At 45.1% G+C, this 14,741-nt stretch overlaps 1 pseudogene; it reads right to left on the bottom strand.

The window, feature by feature from the left end:
• Positions 1–348: 348 nt before the first annotated feature.
• On the bottom strand, positions 349–2,405 carry LOC129016982 (solute carrier family 25 member 3-like; annotated as a pseudogene).
• Positions 2,406–14,741: the final 12,336 nt, after the last annotated feature.

Genomic DNA, 14,741 nt, shown 5'->3' with positions numbered 1-14,741 from the left:
CATAGATTTTGCAGCAATTTCCAAAATTATATTACTAAAAGTACTTTACTTAAAAATTGTTTACCAAATAAACTTCCTACATTTTACAAGACAATAGACAGAAATGTATTTAACTGAAGTGTCTTAACAATAGCTAATATCCTTCCCAATAATATGCTAAATAGAAGCATTAAATATTAATAAATTTCATTCCATCTCATTCAAAAGTCGACTTTTTGCTTCATCTCTTTATTATTCAAGACAGTTCTGACATACTTAAATCTAGACACTTAAACTTCTGTTAACCGCTGAACAGTTTACTATTACAAAGTTTAAACATTAACATATTCTAAGTTTGTAGTGTAATTTAATACAAGTTTTTAAGGCAATCATTTTACACTTTGGTAAGTTATATCAAATGCCTTATTGAAGTTTGTTTCTTATTCATATTTTACAAACATCTCTAATTCACAGAATTTCACTGATTGTAAAATATCCCCAATCAGAAATGTGAAGGCTACAGAGAACAAAAAATACGCTTTATAATTTCAATAAATTTTATGAATCTCAACCATTGTAAAGATCACTGAAACATCTACCAAATTAAGTGAAGAGTATTTATTACACTTAAAGTGAGATTTTCCCTCCAAAGTCACCAAAACCATTCTGTAATATTCAACAGACAGTAGATGGAATTTGCAGGATTTGGGGTTTTTTCCTTTTTTTTTTTTAATGTAGGGTGGTATGGTCTTCTTTGGATGTATGGCTGTTGAAAGCTGAGTTATACAAAAGAAATCTTTGGAGAACAGAGGCTTTTCTTTACATATTTATTCCCAGAGCCTGCCCTTCATCTCTTTCTGGCTTTCCACATTGATCCAATTGCAGCACTTCCTAGAGAGAGCTATGTTCTAATCAGCAACATCAGGAAGAGAAGGGACAAAGCAAAAGGAGAAAATGCAGATCTTCTCATGTCTCTTTGAAAACAATGAATACATTCCAAGCTACCAGGCAGTATAAGTCACAATTTAACTTTTAATAATTTTTACCTGTAATGGACATGAACAGGAAATATGCGATGAGTCCTTCATCTATTCAATAGGTGCCCGATTTCTATTGAGATGAGCACCATGTACCAGAATCTCACTTTGTTCCCCATTCATATAGTTGTGCTGACCTTAAAACCTCATTTGCAGGCTGTTCAGTAGTTATGCTTTGGTAATCTCTACAGAAAAGGCGAATCAAAGGAGATAATACCTAGAGACCCTAAGCTACCTAACATTACTTCCTGTTAAGAATTTTTTCCTTTTAATTGCTGAAAAGCTATTGAGTTAAAGCAACCACGCCAACTCCCCAAAGATAATGGTTCAAACCCCCAAACGAAATGTTCGCAATCCTCGAGTTGCCAAAAAGAAGCAGTCATTTAAAGAGAACTCAGACTGCCTATTAAGTAACCTCTACCCAAAATGTTAACATCTTACACAATAGCATTGTTTGCACGCGATTCCCCACTTGATGGAAATGTGGACACACTGTGGCTAGAGCGGTTCAGAACTCCACGCCTACTTTTTCTTCTTCAGGGGTTCAGGTGCTTGAGCCACGGGAGGGCGAGGCAGCTTGAGATACACCTTGACCAGGTCATAGATGAAACACTGCAGGGCCGTGAAGGTGCCGATCGTGAGGATGTGCGCAAAGAGGCCGATGCGCGCAACGAGGCCCTTCCACACGCCCGCGAACCCCAGTCTCCGGAGGACGCCCAGGGCCGTGCTGCCCTTCTCCTTGTTCAGCACAGACACCACGGAGTCGGCGGGGTGGGACACGACAGCGCAGAAGACGCCAGTGATGTAGCTGGCCACGGAGGTGATGCCCAGCTGCTTGGCCTTGGTGCACTGGCTCTGGGGCTTGGGCACGGCGTACCTGTAGAGCTCCTCCACCGTGCACTGGAAGCAGGCGAACTTCATCATGGTGTAGGGGATCTGCCTTAGCCACAGCGGCGCCACGCCCTTGCAGATGGCCCACAGGCCCTCCTCGCCCTACATCTTGGGCGCCGCGGCTCGCAGGGTGCTGGCGTAGCCCGGTCGCGTCTGCACGCGGACCTTGACAGCCTCCATGGGCGCCAGGGAGATGTCGGCGAAGAACTCGGCGCTGGCCCAGGCGAAAAGGTACAGGCCGGTTCTCCACCCGTAGGCCTTCTCTGGGCCCAGGAGCTCCGCGTAGCGGATCTTGAAGACCTCGTAAAGGCCGAACTTGAAGCCCTGCAGGGAGTAGCCGAAGAAAGTCTGGGCGCAGCCGCTAGCGCACCGTCACGCCGAAGCCGCTGAGGACGCTCTTGTACCAGCCGGGGTCCACCTGCATGCGGCACTTGACCAGGTCCAGGGACACGATGGCCGTGTGTGTCAGCCGCAGCTCAGCATCCCGCCCAGGCAGCACAGCAGCAGGTACCGGGCCGAGCCGTACTCCACGCTGGCCTCCTCCACAGCCGCCACCCAGGGCCTGCCGCCGCCTTGGCCCACGCTTCTCGCCTGCAGCGCTCGGCGGCCGCGAGGGGATCATCCATGGCCACGCTGGGTGCAGGCCCACCCTGCCCTCCGCCCCTCCAGACGCACTCCCTCAGGGGCCGCGGGGCGGGGCAGGGCGTCGTGAACCTCCCTCGCGAGCCCGCCCACCCAACGGTCCAGGCGAGGGGATCCCTGCAGGACCACAGCGCTTAAGCCTGTGCCTGCGCAGTCCGCGGTGTGAAGGACGGTTTAAGTAGGCGGTGTCGCCCCGCCCCTTCTCCTCCAGCTCGCCCCGCCCCTTCGCCCCTGCGCCCCATCTCCCCTTCGCCCCTTCGCCCCATCGCCCCATCGCCCCATCGCCCCATCGCCCCTTCGCCCCTTCGCCCCTTCACGTCAATGGGCTCCTAGTAGCTGCAGGAACCCCGCCCCGCTGCGCCTGGGCCAGTCAGTGGTCTCAGAGCTCACCTTCGGCGGTGGGCCAGGCCTTCACCACCCTGGTGACTTTGGTCCAGCTTGGCTGCCTAATCCTCTACAAAAATGCGAAGAAAATAAACCAACAAGTACAAACACGAGTAAACGCAGGAATAGGCGAGTACGTAGATCAGGAGGTGGGCGAAGGGGTAAAGAGTCGCCATGCACTGTTGCCTTCCTGAGAGGCCTTTCTGGAGTCCTCACCCAACTACGCCGGTTTAGGGGAATGGTCATCTCCATGGCAGTGGCGTTCCACGGTGCGAATGGGCAGAGAAAGCCAGTGGCTTCCGGCCTTACATAACCTTCTCACCTGGTAGGTGGGTGACAGTTTCCCCTAGCTCACACACCACTCCTGTCCCCCAACAAACGGTTGTAGTGGGAGCCTAGGAAGTATGGGGACACTCATTGAATTTGGGGGGGTGCTGATTATTTTCACTTATCAGGTACTTTCTTTTCATTGACTACTGATTTTGGAGAATACAAAAGTGAGTCAAAAGCCCTCTTCTTTTGGGAAGCTTACAGTTTCATTGGCCTGAAAAATGAGAACTAAGTGATTCCAGGTATAAATCAGTAGCATACATCATCCATTCATTTACCCACTTTGTGCTGGGCCCTGTGCAGGGCTAGGGGTTCAGCAAAGAACCAGACATACTCCTGCTAACTTCTAAATAAGATTCTTTTTAAAAGAAAAAATCAGTATTTTCATAAGTATTATAACAGAATCTATTTGTTTTTTGAGACAGAATCTCACTCTGTCACCCAGGCTGGAGTGCAGTGGCGCGATCTCGGCTCACTGCAACCTCTGCCTCCTGTACTTTTAGTAGAGATGGGGATTTCACCATGTTGTTCAGGCTGGTCTCGAACTCCTGACCTCAAGCGATCCGCCTGCCGCGGCCTCCCAAAGTGTTGGGATTACAGGCATGAGCCACCATGCCCAGCCTATAACAGAATTTGAATAAAGTTCTAGATGAACAATGAAGGAGCAACTAATCTTGCCTGATGAGGTTCAGAAGATTTCCCTGAGGAAGTGACAGTGTAGCTGCGTCTTGAAAGATAAGTAGGAGTTTGCCACGTAAAAAAGACTAGAAAGGCAATTTCAGGTGAAAGGAAACAAACCTACTGAGCAGAGGGGATTAATTCAGTATGATGGAAATCAGCAAGGATTGAGTCTGGAAAAATAAAATTGGGTCAAATTAGGGAAGGCCTTAATGTCTTGCTCAGGACTTTGACTTTTATCCTGTAGGGCAGGCCTGTCTTTCTCACAAGTGTGATCCACAGACCACCTGCATCAGAATCACCTGGAGTGCTTTATTAAAAATCTCAGCTCACACTCTAGACTGTCTGAATGAGAATCTCTCTGAGTAGAAATAAGTGATTTTAATACACTCCTAGATGGATTCTTCACTAAACTTCACTAAAGTTTGAAAACTACACACCACAGTATGGGAAGTCAAGAATTTTTTTTAATGTTTTCTGATCCACCCGCATGTGGCACTTGACCAGGTCCAGGGGCATGATGGACATGTGTGTCAGCCCACAGCTCAGCATCCCTCCCAGGCGCATGGCAGCAGGTACCGGGCCCAAGCTGTAATGATCCATATTGACCAGATTTTCTGATCAATAATTTAGTGCTTATATCCTGAACTGGGTGTATTAAAGAGAATAAAAAATAATATTCCCTCAACCCTCGTAAGTTCACAGTTGGGACAGACTCCTGCAACAAAAGACAGATTAACAAGAGAAAAACAAGCAAGTTTATTAATACATGCAGTGCACATAATGTGGGAGAAAAGTAACTCTAAGCAGTAGCTTAAGAGTCTGGCTTATATAGCATGTCTAACATAGCATGATACAATACATTTTAGAAACGTAACAAGACAAAAGCAGTCCCAGGCTCCTCGAGGTGGGAAAATGTAGGAAGGTAAATTTATGGGGAAACTAATGGAGTAAAGTCTGCTCAGATTCCTCTGGCACTGTCTCTAAGCTGATAAAGTTTGTAAAGAAGAATTTATATCCCGTCTTTAGGCAGGAAAGCAGGGTGGGTGGATAGAAAGACCTTTTGTCTTTGTAATTCTCTGTCCTGCTTTTAGTCAGACAGAAAGAAGACAGAGAACTCCCTACATCTGCCTTTAGCTAAAAAAAAAAAAAAAAAAAATTAAATCAAAGAGGCATATTTTGATGTGACAGATTCTGGTTTCCTTCAGTATTCACCTGTGAAAATTTATCAAGCTGTACACTTAAGATTAGAGTACATTATACACTTTATGTACACCATAATTTTTTTAAAAAGTTGACTGGTATAAAATTCTCACCCCAAACTAGGGATGATGGCTAGAGGGGAGAACAGAGGCAGATACAGGTTTTCTCAATCAACAATCCTTTTTTAAAACTCCTCTCCTTGTAATAGTCTTCTGCCAGGAATTTAAGTATTAAAGAGAAGTCTCCGTTCTTGAGTCAGAAGAGAACAATGAAGCGTTAAAATATCCCATACTAACTAAATTAGGGCTTCCCACAGTATGTTCCTGGGAATACTGGTCCACTTGAAAAAGGTCTGCAGTCAAATGAGTTTGAGAAGTGATATGCTTTGGATCTGTGTCCCCACCAAATCTCATGTTGTGTTGTAATCCCAGTGTTGGAGGCCTGGTGGGAGGTGACTGAATCATGGGGGCGGAGTTCTCATGAATGAGTTAGCACCATCCCCTCGGTGCTGGTCTCGTGATAGTGAGTGAGTTATCGTGAGATCTAATTGTTTAAGAGTGTAGCACTTCCCCACTCTCTCTTCTTCCTCCTGCTCTGGCCACGTAAGATATTCCTGCGTCCCCTTTGCCTTTCACCATAACTGTAAGTTTCCTGAGGCCTCTGCAGAAGCAGATGCTGCTATGCTTCCTGTACAGCCTGTGGAACTGTGAGCCAATTAAACTTCTTTTCTTTATAAATTACCCAGTGATATTTCTTTTCTTTTTTTTTTTTTTGACAAAGTCTCACTCATGTCGCCCAAGCTGGAGTGCAATAGAGTCATCTTGGCTCACTGCAATCTCCACGTCCCGGGTTCAAGTGATTCTCCTGCCTCAGCTTCCTGAGTAGCTTGGATTACAGGCGCCCGCCACGACACTCAGCTAATTTTTGTATTTTTAGTAGAAACGGGGTTTCACCATGTTGGCCAGGCTGGTCTCAAACTCCTGACCTCAAGTGATCCACCTGCCTTGGCCTCCCAAAGCACTGGGATTATAGGTGTGAACCACTGTGCCCAGCCTCAGGTATTTCTTTATAGCAATGTGAGAGCAGACTAATACAAGAAGCATTTCACACTAGGGCATGCTTCTCAACTGAGGTGATATCATCCCCAAGGGGGTGAAATGGTTCTTAGGGGGCAAAGAATCTTAGTACAATGGTTTGTGGCCCACCCAGTAAAATCTTATTCCTTAGTATTTAATTCTGGGGGAGAGTGGGAAGGAGGGAAAAGGATGATTAGTAAAAATGTCTAAATCCCTGGAGGAGGGATGGCCTATAATGAACAAAAGGTTCAGAAACGCTGTGTCAGAGCTTGCTCTTGGAGATTCACAGGACACATAAACACATTGAAGAGTGAGAAGTTGTTTAGTTAAAAAAAACTCTGGCTTTGTTAATTTAGAGTTTCCTAATTTTCCTGGATTTCAGAACCCCTTTTTCATTTTTATTTTATTTATTCATTTTTTATTTTTTGAGATGGAGTATCACTCTGTCGCCCAGGCTGGAGTGCAGTGGCTTGATCTCAGCTCACTGTGACCTCCACCTCCCAGGTTCAAGCCATTCTCCTGCCTCAGCCTCCTGAGTAGCTGGGACTACAGGTGTGTGCCACCGTGCCTGGCTAATTTTTGTATTTTTAGTAGAGACAGGGTTTCACCATGTTGGCCAGGCTGGTCTCGAACTCCTGACCTCAGGTGATCCACCCGCCTTGGCCTCCCAAAGTGCTGGAATTACAGGCGTGAGCCACCGCGCCCGGCCAGAAGCACTACCCCCACCCCCACCTTTTTTTTTTCTTTGAGACGGAGTCTCACTCTGTCACTCAGGCCAGAGTGCAGAGGTGCAATCTTGGCTCACTGCAACCTCTGCCTTCCGGGTTCAAGCAATTCTTCTGCCTCAGCCTTCTGAGTAGCTGGGACTACAGGCGCACGCCACCATGCCCGGGTAATTTTCTGTATTTTAGTATAGATGGGGTTTCACCATGTTGCCCAGGCTGGTTGGGAACTCCTGAGCTCAGGCAATCCTCATGCCTCGGCCTCCCAAAGTGCTGGGATTATAGTCATGAGCCACTGCGCCCGGCCAAGAACCCTTTTTTTATATCGTACCTATTCACATTTCCATTCATAGACATAACTATTCATAGACGTAGTCTTTCATGGAGCATATTTTGGGAAATGCTGGACTCTTCAGAAATAGAGTTTAGAGAAAATAAGGAGTAAAGAGGGCTAAAGTAATAATAACAGCAGCTACATTTACTGAACACTTAGGCCTCCGTTTCCTAAAGGTACAACTTGGATGTTTTCCTAACATATAACACTGTTCACTTTATGAAAGCAGAGGTTATATCAAATTGATCTCATTTCTATGGGATACCTGTTCTGTACTGTGGGCGGCAAGCCACCCAGGTGCCGAGGCAAGAGACCGAAGGCACAAGCTGTTCCAGTGTAATTAAGAAAATATATACAATAAGAATAGTTATACTAGAAATAGATTATAGATATGGTTATATATGAATATTATTAATCATTAGTTTGGAGCATTACTATTTATTCCAATATTATAATAATCTTTGTTCTACAATTATAACCTAGAAAAAAACAGGCCATACAGAGATAGGAGCTGAAGGGACACGGTGAGAAGTGACCAGAGGAAAAGAGTGTGAGCCCTCTGTTACACTCAGACGGGGCTACTAGAGGGCTCCTTGGTCTAGTGGTAACACCAGTGCCTGGGAAGGCGCCCATTACTTAGCAGACCTTGGTCTAGCGGTAGCGCCAGTGCCTGGGAAGGGAGTCTCCCTTTCCCCGGGGGAGTTAGAGAAGACTGCTCCACCACCTCTTGTGGAAGGCCTGACATCAGTCAGGCCCGCCCGCAGGCATCCGGAGGCCTAAATGTCTCCCTGTGATGCTGTGCTTCAGTGGTCATGCTCCTGGTCCGCCTTCATGTTCCACCCTATACACTTGGCTCCACCTTCTAGATAGCAGTAGCAGAAATAGTGACAGTATTAAAGTCTTTGATCTCTCTGAGAAATACGTAGAAGAAATAATAATGTAAGCTATCCTCTCTCTCTCTCCACCTTGGCTACCAAATAGGGAAGGACCCCGTCCAGTGCACACATGACTTGCATGACCTTACCGATCACTGGAGATGACACACACTCCTTACCCTGCCCTCTTGCCTTGTATACAATAACTAACAGCATGGTCAGGCATTCGGGGCCACTACCAGTCTCCGTGCCTTGGTGGTAGTGGTCCCCTGGGCCCAGCTGTCTTTTCTTCTATCTCTGTCTTGTGTCTTTATTTCTATGATCTCTCATCTCCGCACACGAAAAGAAAAACCCATAGGCCCTGTAGGGCTGGACCCTACACTGTACCACTAAAATATATATATATATTTTTTTGAGACAGGGTCTACTCTGTCACCCCGGCTGGCGTGCAGTGACACGATCATGGCTCACTGCAGCCTCAACCTCCTGAGGCTTGAGCAATCCTCCCACTGCAGCCTCCCAAGTAGCTGGGACTACATGCACGTGCCACCATGCCCAGCTAATTTTTAAAAATTGTTTATAGAGACAAGGGTCTCACTGTGTTGCCCAGGCTGGTCTCAAACTCCTGGACTCAAGTGATCTGCCCTCCTTGGCCTCCCAAAGTGCTGGGATTATAGGAATGAGCCACTACACTTGGCCTTAAACTATTGTTTAAAACAATGAATTTGTACAAGTTAAAGAAAACAATCAAGAAATTGTCAGGACAAAACTTTTCTTAGACAATTCTTAGTTCAATAATGTCTTAGTTCATTAGTGTTGTTATAAAGGAATACCTAGGTAATTTACAAAAAAAGAGGTTTATTTGGCTTATGGTTCTGCAGGCTGTACAGGAAGCATGGCACCAACATCTGCTTCTAGTGAGGGCCTCAAGCTGCTTCCATTCACGGTGGAAGGCAAGAGGAGATGGGGAGAAGATGGGGAGGAAGGCAAGAGAGAGGGGAGGGAGGTGCTGGGCTCTTAAACAACAGGCTTTCTCAGGAACTCATGGAACTCGCTTGCTACTGTGAGGACTGTACCCCCTCATTCAGGAGCCACTCGCCCCTATAACTCAAATGCCTCTCATTAGGCCCCAGCTCCAACATTTGGTATCAAATTTCAACATGAGGTTTGTAGAGGTCAAATATCCAAGCCATAGCAAATAACTTTACTAAAACCCAGCCATAAAGTCAGTAACAACTGAAAGTAGCCTATAAGAAGATTTCACCATTACAGAGCACACAACTACCATTATTATTTCCTTGGTTGTTACATGATGTTGGGCAACATTTCTGTCTTGAAATCATCATTATACTTTTACTGTGTTCTTTCTGCAAACTTCAATTGATGAGTTAAGTAGACCTTTCCTTTCCAGAAGGCCGAATAAAGACTTGTGTTTCTTTTATTTGTTAAAGAGAAAAGAGTGAAAATGTATTCCTTTATTCATCCATTCAACAGATTTTTATTGAGTGCCTATTATGTGCCAGGCACATTTTAAATGTATAGCAAAGCAGAGCTAATATCCCACATTGTCCCCAAACAGAATTTCCAAAAGCTCTAAAACATAATCATAGAGCGCTTAGATAAAACAATAGCAAACACTTATTTGGTATCTACTCTTTGCCAGTTGCTATAAACATCTGTAATTCTACAACAAGCATACAAGGTAGATGTTCTTCCCATTTCATGAATACAGAGTGGCACACACAGTTGTCTACTCTTTAGCAACAGAACCCCTATTTGTTCAGGTATCTGGGAGATATTCTTTGATCTCTACATCATTTTGACTCACTTCCTTCTCATGAAATTTTAATTTGCATGTAGGGTATTTGATTTTCAGCCATAAATACTTAGGCCCATGGCCCATTGATACTTTCTCTACTACAGTTACACAAATATATAATATATTCATGCAAGATGTCCTTATTCCTATTGTCCATGTTTTTGTGTGTGCCCCTCCACTTTCCTCTACCAATCCATGTCATCTTACAGAATCAGTTACAAAGTATGTCTGCCAGAAAACTTTCTTTGCTTAATTCACCTCCCTTGTGTTTGCCAGACATTCATTTGTATGTAGTCTGGACTGGTAAATTGCCATTTTTTTTTTAAACTGTATAGGAAATACTTCTGACAGGATTGTAAGAACACTGCTTACTTTGTTTATGTATCATTTCATGGAAGGGTGTTTTATCCAGTAATCAGGGGATAGTGGCCAACTCTCTTACCTGTAGAAATGAACCAGAGTAGTTGCCTGAATTATTTTCTCAGAGTGAACTTAATCAGATGACTTCATTCCCCCATAGTGAATCTCTATATTCACCATACAAGTTTGGAGAATAGTGTTTTTGATATGTTATTTTATTTTGTTAGATTTCACCTAAAACTGCCTCCTTACATATTTTAAGTTTGGCCTAAAGGTTTCTCCGTACATAGTGAACTGTAACCTAACTGGATATGCAAACAGACTGCAACCTACCCTTGTGCCAATCACTGAGTTTCAGCCAATCAAAGTCAGCCAACTGTTCAAACTATGTTCAAATAATGCAACACTGAACTGTAACCAATCTGGCTGTTTCTGTATGTCACTCTTTTCTGTACATCACTTTCCTTTTTCTGTCCATAAATCTTCTTCGACCATGCACCAGTGGTGGAGTCTCTGAACCTATTCTGGTTCTGGGGCTGCCTGATTTGCAAATTGTTCTTTACCCAATTCAACTCTGCTAAATTTAATTTGTCTAACGTTTTTCTTTTTATATACATTTTTTTTCTTAACAGCAAGCTCATCCTTAATCTTTTTATAATTTTTGAAGTATATGGAGGACAGTGAAATTAATAAATTTAAGTCCTTAGGAACTTCATGGGAAGGGGAATTGAATATTTATTAAACACTATGACTTGTCAGTACAGTGAATGTTCCTACTCACTTCTGACACCAAGTGTGGATTTTTTCCACACCACCAGTCAGTTCTCCAACTCTCTGGACACCAACTGGGTATCCAACAATTCAATCCAATTTGGACACTAACTACTTGGAATTAATGTCAAGCCCCACAGGTTAAGGGCTTAGTCCCACAAGACTGTCCCCACTTCAGACACCAATTGCAAGTCTAGAGCCTCCCCTATTTCTGACCTACTGGCAATACATTGGAGATTCCCATAATCTCCTCCTCATTTTCAATAATTTGCTAGAATAGCTCACAGAACGCAGGAAAACACTTTACTTACATGAACTGGTTTATTATAAAAGCTACAACTCAGGAACAGCCAAATGGAAGAGAGGCATAGGACAGACTAAGGGGAAAAGGGGCACGGAGCTTCCATACCCTCTCAGAGCCTGCTAGCCTCCCAGCATGTCAATGTGTTCACTAATCTGGAAGCTCTCAGAGCCCTGTACTTTAAATGTTTCATGGAGGTTTCATTACTTGGGCATAGTTAAATCATTGGCTATTGGTGATTAACTCCATCCTCCCCAGAGGTGGGGGTGGGAGCTGAAAGTTCTAATTGTCTAATCATGCCTTGGTCTTCCTGGTGAGCAGCCCCCATCCTGAAGGTATCTAGGAGACCCCAGGCACCAATCACATCATTAGTATATAAAAAGACACTGTTATCATTCCAGAGATTCCAAGGGTCTTAGAAGCTCCTGTCAGGAACTGAGGATAAAGGGCAAATATAACAAATGATGCTCCTATCACCCCTATCACCCAGGAAATTACAAGGGTTTTAGGGACTCTGAGCCGGGAACCAGGACAAAGACCAGATATATATTTCTTATTATATCACAATATCACAGTCAGACACTATGATATAGTAGAGAAAGTGTCACAACTTCGGGCTGAAACAGATTTTAAGTTCCATTTTTTTTCTAGCTGTGTGAACTTAGACAAGTTATGTATCCTCTTTCTGAGCTTATTTTTCTTTTGTAAACCTGTAATTTGAGTTCATTATAACTACCATTTATCTTTTAGGGTTGCAATAGGAGAGACAACGTGCACGAATGTGTGAGAAGTTGTGCATAAAGTATGTGGCTCAGTACCCTGTACGTTAATAAGCATTCCACAAATGTCAGTTCTGCTACTCACCCCCATTTTCTGGCCCCATTCAATCCTCTCAGAACTCATGTTTCTGTGATGCCAGTCTCTGCTCTTTCTCCTCCACTCAAGTGGATGATTCGGTTAACTAAATTCCTACTGACTTTGATGATTTGGGACAGGAACTGAAGAAATCATAACTGGCAGAGGTGTGAACTTCTTTGACAATGCCCCAGGATGTGTCAAGGCATAAAATAAGCAGGTGTCAGGCCTCTGAGCCCAAGCTAAGCCATCATATCCCCTGTGACCTGCACGTACACATCCAGATGGCCGGTTCCTGCCTTAACTGATGACATTCCACCACAAAAGAAGTGAAAATGGCCTGTTCCTGCCTTAACTGATGACACTGTCTTGTGAAATTCCTTCTCCTGGCTCATCCTGGCTCAAAAGCTCCCCCACTGAGCACCTTGTGACCCCCACTCTGCCCACCAGAGAACAACCCCCCTTTGACTGTAATTTTCCTTTATCTACCCAAATCCTATAAAACGGCCCCACGCTTATCTCCCTTCGCTGACTCTCTTTTCGGACTCAGCTGGCCTGCACCCAGGTGATTAAAAGGTTTTATTGCTCACACAAAGCCTGTTTGGTGGTCTCTTCACACGGACGCGCATGAAATTTGGTGCCGTGACTCGGATCGGGGGACCTCCCTTGGGAGATCAATCCCATGTCCTCCTGTTCTTTGCTCCATGAAAAAGATCCACCTATGACCTCAGGTCCTCAGACCCACCAGCCCAAGGAACATCTCACCAATTTTAAATCCAGTAAGTGGCCTCTTTTTACTCTCTTCTCCAACCTCTCTCACTATCCCTCAACCTCTTTCTCCTTTCAATCTTGGCGCCACACTTCAATCTCTCCCTTCTCTTAATTTCAGTTCCTTTCATTTTCTGGTAGAAACAAAGGAGACACGTTTTATCTGTGGACCCAAAACTCCGGCGCCGGTCACGGACTGGGAAGGCAGGCTTCCCTTGATGTTTAATCATTGCAGGGATGCCTCTCTGATTATTCACCCACGTTTCAGAGGTGTCAGACCATGCAGGGATGCCTGCCTTGGTCCTTCACCCTTAGTGGCAAGTCCCGCTTTTCTGGGGGAGGGGCAAGTACCCCAACCCCTTCTGTGTCTCTACCCCTTCTCTGCCTTTCTTGGGGGGCAAGAAACCCCCAACCCCTTCTCCTTCACTCTTAGCAGCAAGTCCCGCTTTTCTAGGGGAGAGGCAAGTACCCCAACCTTGTATCTCTGCACCCTGATCCCTTATTTCTGCACCCCAACCTCTTATATCTCTGTGCCCTGATCCCTTATTTCTACGCCCTGACCTCGTATCTCTGCACCCCGACCTCTTTCCCACTTTTCTGGAGGGTAAGAACCCCCGAACCCCTTCCCTCCGTGTTTCTACTCTTCTTTAAACTTGCCTCCTTCACTATAGGCAACCTTCCACCCTTCATTCCTCCTTCTTCTCCCTTAGCCTGTGTTCTTAAGAACTTAAAACCTCTTCAACTCACACCTGATCTAAAACCTAAATGCCTTATTTTCTTCTGCAACACTGCTTGGCCCCAATACAAACTTGGCAATGGCTCTAAATGGCCACAAAATGGTACTTTCAATTTCTCCATCCTACAATACCTAAATAATTTTTGTCGAAAAATGGGCAAATGGTCTGAGGTGCTTTACGTCCAGGCATTTTTCACACTTCGTTCCCTCTCTAGTCTCTGTTCCCAATGTGATTCCTCCAAAATCCTCCTTCTTTCCCTCCTGCCTGTCCCCTCAGTCCCAACCCCAAGCGTTGCTGAGTCTTTCCAGTCTTCCTTTTCTACAGACCCATCTGACCTCTCCCCTCCTCCCCAGGCTGCTCGTCGCCAAGCCGAGCTAAGTCCCAATTCCTCCTCAGCTTCCGCTCCTCCACCCTATAATCCTTCTACCACCTCTCCTCCTCACACCTGGTCCGGCTTACAGCTTCATTCCGCGACTAGCCCTCCCCCACCTGCCCAGCAATTTCCTCTTAAAAAGGTGGCTGAAGCTAAAGGCATAGTCAAGGTTAATGCTCCTTTTTCTTTATCAGACCTCTCCCAAATCAGTGAGCATTTAGGCTCTTTCTTCAAATATGAAAAACCCAGCCCAGTTCATAGCTCGTTCGGCAGCAACCCTGAGACGCTTTACAGCCCTATACCCTAAAAGGTCAAAGTATACATTTTATTACCCAATCTGCTCCCGACATTAAATAAAACTCCAAAAATTAAATTCCGGCCCTCAAACCCCACAACAGGATTTAATTAACCTTGCCTTCCAGGTGTACAATAATAGAAAAAAGTTGCAATTCCTTGCCTCCACTGTGAGACAAACCCCAGCCACATCTCCAGCACACAAGAACCTCCAAATGCCTAAACCACAGCAGCCAGGCATTCCTCCAGAACCTCCTCTCCCAGGAGCTTGCTACAAGTGCCAGAAATCTGACCACCAGGCCAAGGAATGCC

This window comes from Pongo pygmaeus, chromosome 1, assembly GCF_028885625.2.
Source record: "Pongo pygmaeus isolate AG05252 chromosome 1, NHGRI_mPonPyg2-v2.0_pri, whole genome shotgun sequence".
NCBI lineage: Eukaryota > Metazoa > Chordata > Mammalia > Primates > Hominidae > Pongo > Pongo pygmaeus.
This window is presented reverse-complemented; position numbering and strand designations above follow the sequence as displayed.